Genomic DNA, 9092 nt, shown 5'->3' with positions numbered 1-9092 from the left:
ATCGTTTGTGATAGTGAGGAATTGGAAGCAACCCAGGTGTTCATCACCATGGGATGGGGTAAGCAAACTGTTGTACATTCATAGAATGGAAAATTACAAAACAATTAAAAGTAATAAGCTAGATTTACATAGAGTCACATGGATAGGTCTCCAAAACCCAGTACTGAGTGAAAAAAGTAAGAAACAGAATGAGACTTGTAGCATAATTCTCTTTATGAAAATGTAAAACAACGCTGTGTATTTTCATGGATATACACTTAAATAAACATATGAAAAGTGGGTTGAAAGTATACACATATTAATTACACTAAGAGGCTAAGTGTAATTAAGTTGGGCAGGAGAATGAGAGTGAGGATAGGGACTGATGGGGAAGAAGAATAATAAAACAAATAAGGTAAAAGAGCAGCCTTCAGTGAACTGGTGATAATGTGCCGTGAATTGCAGATTATGATTAACTCAACTCTGAAGTCCATAACAAATAAACCAAAACAACAGATGGCAGGACAATTAGCTCTCCTTTGCAGTGCCATGTGCTGGTAGGATAAGGTTCACTGGTAGGAGCAGTAGGGGTACCAGTATCAGCAGCAGCCTTCTAACCAGGCTGTTTCCACGATAGGCCCTTAGCTGTGGTTCCTCCTGCCTACCTTCCTAGCTCCCACTCTGTGTTTTCAGCCTGATTCTCCAGACTTCTGTGAGCTAACTGATAACTTCATAATAAATCTCTTTTCTGTGTAAGTTAACTAGAGTCTGCTTCGGTTACTTGAATCCAAGAACCGTGACTGATACATCATGCATTTTGTTGGAGAACATCCTTAAGCAACTTCTCTTCTTTTTCCCGTACATACATACTTATGATAACTTCTTAGCCCATTTATGTCTGAGGTTGCATTTTTTTGAATTTTTGCCATCAGACCTTGGCAATGAGCTTGAGCAGTACGATATAAATAATTCTCATATGCTTAGTGTTCCATTTTTGGAACACTAAGCATACAGAAAGGTAAATTTGGGGTTCTTTGCATGACTGAAAATGTAGTTATTTTACCTTCATAAGGACAGTTTAGCTTTAGAATTCTATGTTTAAAATATTCTTTCATCTGAATTTTGAAGATAATGCTTTCAGTGTGCATTGTTGATTAGAACTCAGATGTTAATATTATTGTTATTGTCATTCCTTTCTTGGCAACTTGTTTTCCCCACTTCTGAAAGCTTAAAAATTTTCTTGATACCTAATGTTTTGAAATGTCACAGTGACCTACCCAGAACTTGGATGTTTTTTCCATTATCTGTTTTGCTGAGCACTTGGTGGGTGGACTCTTTTTATCTGAAATTCATGTCTCTACTCTGTGAAATCACTGTTTCATTTGTTTGATAATTTCCTTCCTTTTATTTACCCTGTTCTCTTTTCTAGAACTCTATTAATGTATAATTATATACATTTAGTGCATATAATTAATGTATAATTATACACATTTAGTGCGTATAATTAATGTTTAATTATACACATTTAGTGCGTATAATTAATGTATAATTATACACATTTAGTGCGTATAATTAATGTTTAATTATACATATTTAGTGCGTATAATTAATGTTTAATTATATACATTTAGTGCGTATAATTAATGTTTAATTATATACATTTAGTGCGTATAATTAATGTTTAATTATATACATTTATGTATAATTAAACTGTATAATTGTGTTTTTCCGCTCTTTTTTTCTCATATTTTCCATGTCTTTGTGGAGGCTTTTAAAAAATTTATTGAGATAATTGTAGATTCACATTCATAGCCAGTTGTAAGAAAGAATATACAGTACCCAGTTTTCTCAATAACATTATGCAAAACCTTAATATGATATCACTACTAGAATAGTTTTTAAATTAATAGGCTTTACTTTTTTTTTTTTTTTTTTGAGACGGAGTCTTGCTCTGTCGCCCAAGCTGGAGTGCAGTGGTGCAGTCTTGGCTCACTGCAAGCTCCGCCTCCCAGGTTCACGCCATTCTCCTGCCTCAGCCTCTCCAAGTAGCTGGGACTACAGGCGCCCGCCACCACGCCCGGCCTAGGCTTTACTTTTTGAACAGTTTTATGTTTACAGAAAAATTAAGTGGGAGGAACGAAAGGGGAGAGTGAATACATCACCTTCAACTGAAATACCCAGGTTCTCCCATTGGGACTGATTAGGGAAATACCTGGACCCACGGAGAACGAAGAAAAGCAGGGTGGGGCGACAGCCCACCTGGGAGCAACACCCCCACACCAGGCCAAGGAAAGCGGTGAGTGATTGTGCGACCCTGGAAACCATGCTTCTCCCATGGATCTTTGCAACTTGTGGATCAGAAGATCCCCCTGTGAGCCCACGCTTCCAGGGCCTTGGGTCTGACACACAGCTGTGCCGAGTCTGGGCAGAGCAGCTGCCCAGGCACGCATAGACCCAGGAGCTTTACATACTCCGGCCCAGAATCCCCAACAAACATGTCTGCAACTCAGACAGGAGGCAGGAGACAAGGCAGGAGGTCTCCCACATACCCCTATGAAGGGGGCGGAATCCAGGGAGCTGAGTGGCGTCTCTCTCTCTTTTTTTTATTTTTGAGACAGTCTCACTCTGTTGTCCAGGCTGGAGTGCAGTGGCAGCATCTCCGCTCACTGCAACCTCTGCCTCCCCGGTTCGAGCGATTCTCCGGCCTCAGCCTTCCGAGTAGCTGGGATTACAGGCTCCCGCCACCACGCGGGCTCATTTTTGTATTTTTAGTAGGGACCGGGTTTCGCCATGTTGGCCAGGATGGTCTGGAATTCCTGACCTCAAGTGATCCACCCGCCTCCGCCTCCCAAAGTGTTGGGATTACAGGCATGAGCCACCGCACCCAGCCAGTGGCGTCTTTCTGGAGGCCCCACTTCCACTGCACCTCACAAGATAAGACTCACTGGCTTGGAATTCCAGCCAGCTACTGGCAACAGGGTGAAGCCTACCTGAGACCAGACTGAGCCACTTTGAGGATGGGCAGGCGTCATCTCTGTTGTTTGGTCGACTCAGCTGTTCCAGCCTGTGGGCTTTGGAAAGTCCAAACGGCCCAGACAAGGAGGAGTCCCCAAAACAGAGCACCACAACAGCTTTGCCAGATCGTGGCCAGACTGCTTCTTTATGTGGCGCAGGATCCATTCTTCTTCACTGGGTGGGACCTCCCAGCCAGGCCCTCCAGCCACATCCACCCGCACATATTAGGAACAGAACTCTGATCTCTCCCTGGGACAGAGTGCCTGAGGGAGGGGAAGGCCGCCACCTGTGTTGGTTGAATGACTCAGCCATTCCAGCCTGCAGGCTTTGGAGAGTCCAAATGGTCCAGAGGAGGAAGGGTACCCCCAGCAGCGCGGCACAGCAGCCTTGCCAGATTGTGGCCCGGCTTCCTCTTTAAGCAGGGCCCCATCCGTTCCTCCTCACTGAGTGGGACCTCCCGGCCAGGCACTCCAGCCACACCCGTCCTCAGGTATTAGGCACAGGGCTCTGATTTCTCCCTAGGACTGAGTGCCTAGGGGAGGGGAGGGCTGCCACCTGGGTTGGTTGGACGAGGACTTAGCTGTTCCAGCCTGCGCGCTTTGGAGAGTCTAAGGCGACAGGGGCAGAGGCAATTCCCCACCACAACACAGCTGTTTTGTCAAGGCGAGGCCAGGCTGTTTCTTTAAGTGGGACCCTGATCCACTCCTCGCAGGGCAGGTCCTCCCAGCCGGGTCCTCCCAGCTGGGGCCTCTGGCCACCCCCACTCACGTTCTACAGGGCCGACAGAGCTCTAATTTCTCCCTGGGATGGAGTGCCTGAGGGGCAGGGCAGGCTACCACCTTGGCTGTCTGGGCTTCTCAGCCGGTCCAGTTTGTGGGCCTTCCAGAGCCCAAACCATTTGGGGACTGAAGGGATCCCCAACACAGCACAGGTGCCTTACCAAAAGCAGCCAGACTGCTTCTTTTTTTTTTTTTGAGACAGAGTCTTGCTCTGTCACCCATGCTGGAGTGCAGTGATGTGATCTCGGCTCACTGCAAGCTCCACCTCCCGGGTTCACGCCATTCTCCTGCCTCAGCCTCCTGAGTAGCTGGGACTACAGGACCCCGCCACCACGCCAGGCTAATTTCTTTTTTGTATTTTTGATAGAGACGGGGTTTCACTGTGTTAGCCAGGATGGTCTCGATCTCCTGACCTTGTGATCCGCCCGCCTCGGCCTCCCAAAGTGCTAGGATTACAGGCATGAGCCACCGTGCCCAGCCAGCCAGACTGCTTCTTTAAGCAAGCCCCTGATCCTGTTCCTCCTGACTGGATGAGACCTCCCAACTGGGGTCTCCTGCCACCTCCTACAGGTGTGTTCGGGCTGGCAATAGGCCAGTACACTCCTGGGACAGAGCTTCCAGAGGAAGGGGCAGGGTGCCATCTTTGCTGTTTCACCAGTGATACCTCCAGGTACAGGAAAAACCAAGGCAACTAGGGTCTGGAGTGGAGCCCCAGCAAACCACAGCAGCCCTGTGGAAGAGTGGGAAGACTCTAAAAAGAAAAACAAACAGAAAACAACAACAAACACAAAAGCCCCATCCAAAGGTCAGCAACCTCAAAGACTGAAGGTAGATAAGCCCACAAAGATGAGAAAGAATCAATGCAAAAACGCTGAAAACTCAAAAGGCCAGAGTGCCCTTTTTCCTCCAAATGACTGAAACACCTCTCCAGCAAGGGCTCAGAACTGGGCTCCTATTCAAAACAGTATTGGAAGTTCTGGCCAGGGCAATGAAGCAAGAGAAAGAAATAAAGGTGGCCGGGCGCGGTGGCTCACGCTTGTAATCCCAGCACTTTGGGAGGCCGAGGCAGGCGGATCATGAGGTCAGGAGATCGAGACCACGGTGAAACCCCGTCTCTACTAAAAATACAAAAAAAAAAAATAGCCGGGCGTGGTGGCGGGCGCCTGTAGTCCCAGCTACTTGGAGGCTGAGGCAGGAGAATGGCGTGAACCCGGGAGGCGGAGCTTGCAGTGAGCCGAGATTGCGCCACTGCACTCCAGCCTGGGTGACAGCGAGACTCCGTCTCAAAAAAAAAAAAAAAAAAAAAAAAAAAAAAAAAAGAAATAAAGGTATTCAAATAGGAAGAGAGGAAGTCAAACTATCTGTGTTTGCAAGTAACATGATCGTATATCTAGAAAGCCCCATTGTCTCAGCCTCAAAGTTTCTTAAGCTGATAAGCAACTTTGGCAAAGTCTCAGGATACAAAAATCAATGTGCAAAAATTGCTATCATTTCTATACACCAACAACAGGCAAGCAGAGAGCCAAATCATGAATGACCTCCCATTCGCAATTGCTACAAAAAGAATAAAATATCTAGGAATACAGCTAACAAGGGAAATGAAGGACCTCTACAAGGAGAACTACATACCACTGCTTAAGGAAATCAGAAAGGACACAAACAAGTGGGAGCTGAATGATGAAATCACATGGATACATGGTGGGGAGCAAAACACACTGGGGGCTGTCAGAGGGTGGGAAGTGAGAGGAAGGAGAGCATAAGGAAGAATAGCTAATGGATGCTGGGCTTAATACTTAGGTGATGGGATGATCTGTGCAGCAAACCACCATGACACACGTTTACCTATGTAACAAACGTGCACATCCTGCACATGTACCCCTGAACTTAAAAGTTGAAAATAAAAAAAAAGAAAAATTGAGTGGAAAGTATAGAGAGTTCTCATATACCACCTCACTCTGCTTATTTTTTGTATTATTAACATCTTGAGTTAGTGTGGTATATTTGTTAGAATTGATGAATCAATATGGATATATTATTATTAATTAAAATACATAATTTACATTAGGGTTGATTCTGTGTTGTACCTTCTATGGGTTATGACAAATGTAATGTGTAATGACATGTGTCCACCATTACAGTATCAAACCCTAAATATCACCTGTGTTTCACCTACTCTCTCCCTACTACCACTTCTGAATCTCTCTGAACCATCAACCTTGTTACTGTCTTCATAGTTTTGCCCTTTCTAGAATGTCATATAGTTGGAATCCCAGTATGTGGCCTTCTCAGATTGGCTTCCTTCATTTAGCAATCTGAACTTAAGATTCATCCTACTTTTTTATGGCTTGATAGCTCATTTCTTTTTAGTATTGAATAGTATTCCATTGTATGGATGTACCAACAGCTAGTTTATCACTATTGAAGGACATCTTGCTTGCATCCAAGTTTTGGCAATTATGAATAAAGCTGCTATAAAAAATCTCATGTGAGGGTTTTTGTATGGATGGAAGTTTAGAACTCATTAGAGGAAATACCAAAGGGTATGATTATAGCATCATATGATAAGACTATGTTTAGTTTCATAAGAAACTGCCAAACTGTATTCCAAAGTGGTTGTAACATTTTGCATTCCCACCAGCAATGAATGAGAGTTCCTGTTGCTTCACATCCCCAGCAGCAATTGGTGTTGTCAGTGTTTTGGATTTTAGCTCTTATAATAGGTATGTAGTGGTAATTGCAAATTAAAATAACAATCAGAAGGCCGGGCGCAGTGGCTCACGCTTGTAATCCCAGCACTTTGGGAGGCCGAGGCGGGCGGATCACGAGGTCAGGAGATCGAGACCACGGTGAAACCCCGTCTCTACTAAAAATACAAAAAATTAGCCGGGCGTGGTGGCGGGCGCCTGTAGTCCCAGCTACTCGGAGAGGCTGAGGCAGGAGAATGGCGTGAACCCGGGAGGCGGAGCTTGCAGTGAGCCGAGATCATGCCACTCCAGCCTGGGTGAGAGCCAGACTCCGTCTCAAAAAAAAAAAAAAATTACATAGCTACAGTAATCAAAACAGTGTGGTACTGACATAAAGACAGACATATAGACGAATGCTAATACATGTGTAGTGGTTTCTGATTGTTATTTTATTTTATTTTATTTATTTTTTTTTTTGAGACGGAGTCTGGCTCTGTCACCCAGGCTGGAGTGCAGTGGCGCAATCTCGGCTCACTGCAAGCTCCGCCTCCCGGGTTCACGCCATTCTCCTGCCTCAGCCTCCTGAGTAGCTGGGACTACAGGTGCCCGCCACCACACCCAGCTAATTTTTTTGTGTTTTTAGTAGAGACGGGGTTTCACCATGTTAGCCAGGATGGTCTCGATCTCCTGACCTGGTAATCCGCCTGCCTCGGCCTCCGAAAGTGCTGGGATTGCAGGCATGAGCCACCATGCCCGGCCGCTATGTAATATGCTTTGAAATCAGGAAGTGGGAAAAATACAACTTTGTTCTCTTTTAAAAGATTGTTTTGGGTATTTGGGGTCCCTTGAAATATTAATTTCAGGATACATTTTTCTATTTCTGCAAAAAATACTATTGTGACTTTGATACTGATTGCAATAAATCTGTAGATCACTTTGTGTACTATTGACATTTTAACAATATTATTTTCCAATCCATGAACACAGTTCAGTTCATTTTTCTTCAGCAACACTTTGTAGTTTTTGTTTTGTTTTGTTTTGTTTTTGAGACAGAGTCTCACTCTGTCGCCCAGGCTGGAGTGCAGTGGCACAATCTTGGCTCACTGCAACCTCTGCCTCCTGGGTTCAAGCTATTCTCCTGCCTTGGACTCCCAAGTAGCTGGGATAACAGGTATGCCCCTCCATGCCTGGCTAATTTTTGTATTTTTAGGAGAGACAGGGTTTCGCCTTGTTGGCCAGGCCAGTCTCAAACTCCTGACCTCAAGTGATCTGCCCGCCTCAGCCTTCCAAAGTGCTGGGATTACAGGTGTGAGCCACTGCACCCGGACTTTTGATGCTATTCTAAATAGAATTTCAAAATGAATTTCCTTTTCAAATTGTTCATTTGTAGAGATGTTCATAGTGTAGAGAAATGAAACTGATTTTTGCATGTTGATTTTGTATTCTGCAACTTCACTAAATTTATTTTTTAGTTCCAACAGGTGTGTGTGTGTCTATCTGTGTGTGTAATCTTTATGGTTGTCCACATATAAGATCATATCATTTGTGAACAGGCATAACTATTTCTTCCTAATTTAGATGCCTCTTGTTTCTTTTTCTTTTCTAATTGCTCTGGCTAGAACTTCCAATACAATGTTGAATAGAAGTGATGATAGTGGATATCCTTGTTTGTTTCTCATCTTATAGGAAATGTTTTGAATCTTCCACTGTTAAGTATGATGTTAGCTGTGGGTTTTTCATATATGGCCTTTATTATCTTGAGGTATTTTCCTGCTATTCATTCCTAGTTTATAGAGTGTTTTTATCATAAGTGACTGTTAAATTTTGTCAAATGTTTTTCTGCATTAGTTGAGGTGGTAATGTGGACTTTTTCCATTATTCTGTTAATGTGGTTTACTACATAGATTGATTTTCATATGTTGAACCAACCTTGCATTTCAGTAATAAATCCACTTGTCATGATGTGTAATTCTCTTAATGTGCTGTTGAACTCTGCTAGTATTTTGTTGAATATTTTTGAATCACTGTTTATCAGAGATACCGGTCTATAGTTTTCTTGTAGTGCCTTTGTCTGGCTTTGGTATCAAGATAATGCTGGTCTCATTAAATGAATTTGGAAGTTTTCCCTCCTCTTCATTTTTTTTTCTTTTGTAAGAGTTTCAGGAGTATTTGTGTTCTTCTTTAAATGTTTTGTAGAATCCATGAGTGAGCCCATAGCATCCTGAGGTTTTCTTTTGGGAGGTTTTTGACAGCTGATTCAGTGTCCTTGCTAATTACAGATTTGCTCAGATTTTCTATTTCTACATGATTCAGTCTTGGTAGGTTTGTTTTCTAGGAATTTGTCCCTTTCATCTAGGTTATCCAATTTGTTGACCTATAATTATTCATAGTAGTCTCTTAAGATCCTTTATATTTCTGTAAAATTGTTTTTTCTTGCTATGAATTTTAAATTTTTTATTTTTGTTCTGGAAATTTTATGTTTACTTAAACCTTATATGTAATAGAAACATAATCCATTGAGCCTTTGGATACACAAAATTTTCAGCATTTACTCATATTATATTCTTCAAATTATCCCGCACAAAACTGCTTAGAAAGAATGTGTTAAACTATATTGATGATTAAAAAACAAGCA

The sequence above is a fragment of the Hylobates moloch genome, unplaced genomic scaffold (genome assembly GCF_009828535.3).
Source record: "Hylobates moloch isolate HMO894 unplaced genomic scaffold, HMol_V3 SCAFFOLD_7, whole genome shotgun sequence".
In the NCBI taxonomy this organism is placed as follows: domain Eukaryota; kingdom Metazoa; phylum Chordata; class Mammalia; order Primates; family Hylobatidae; genus Hylobates; species Hylobates moloch.
This window is presented reverse-complemented; position numbering follows the sequence as displayed.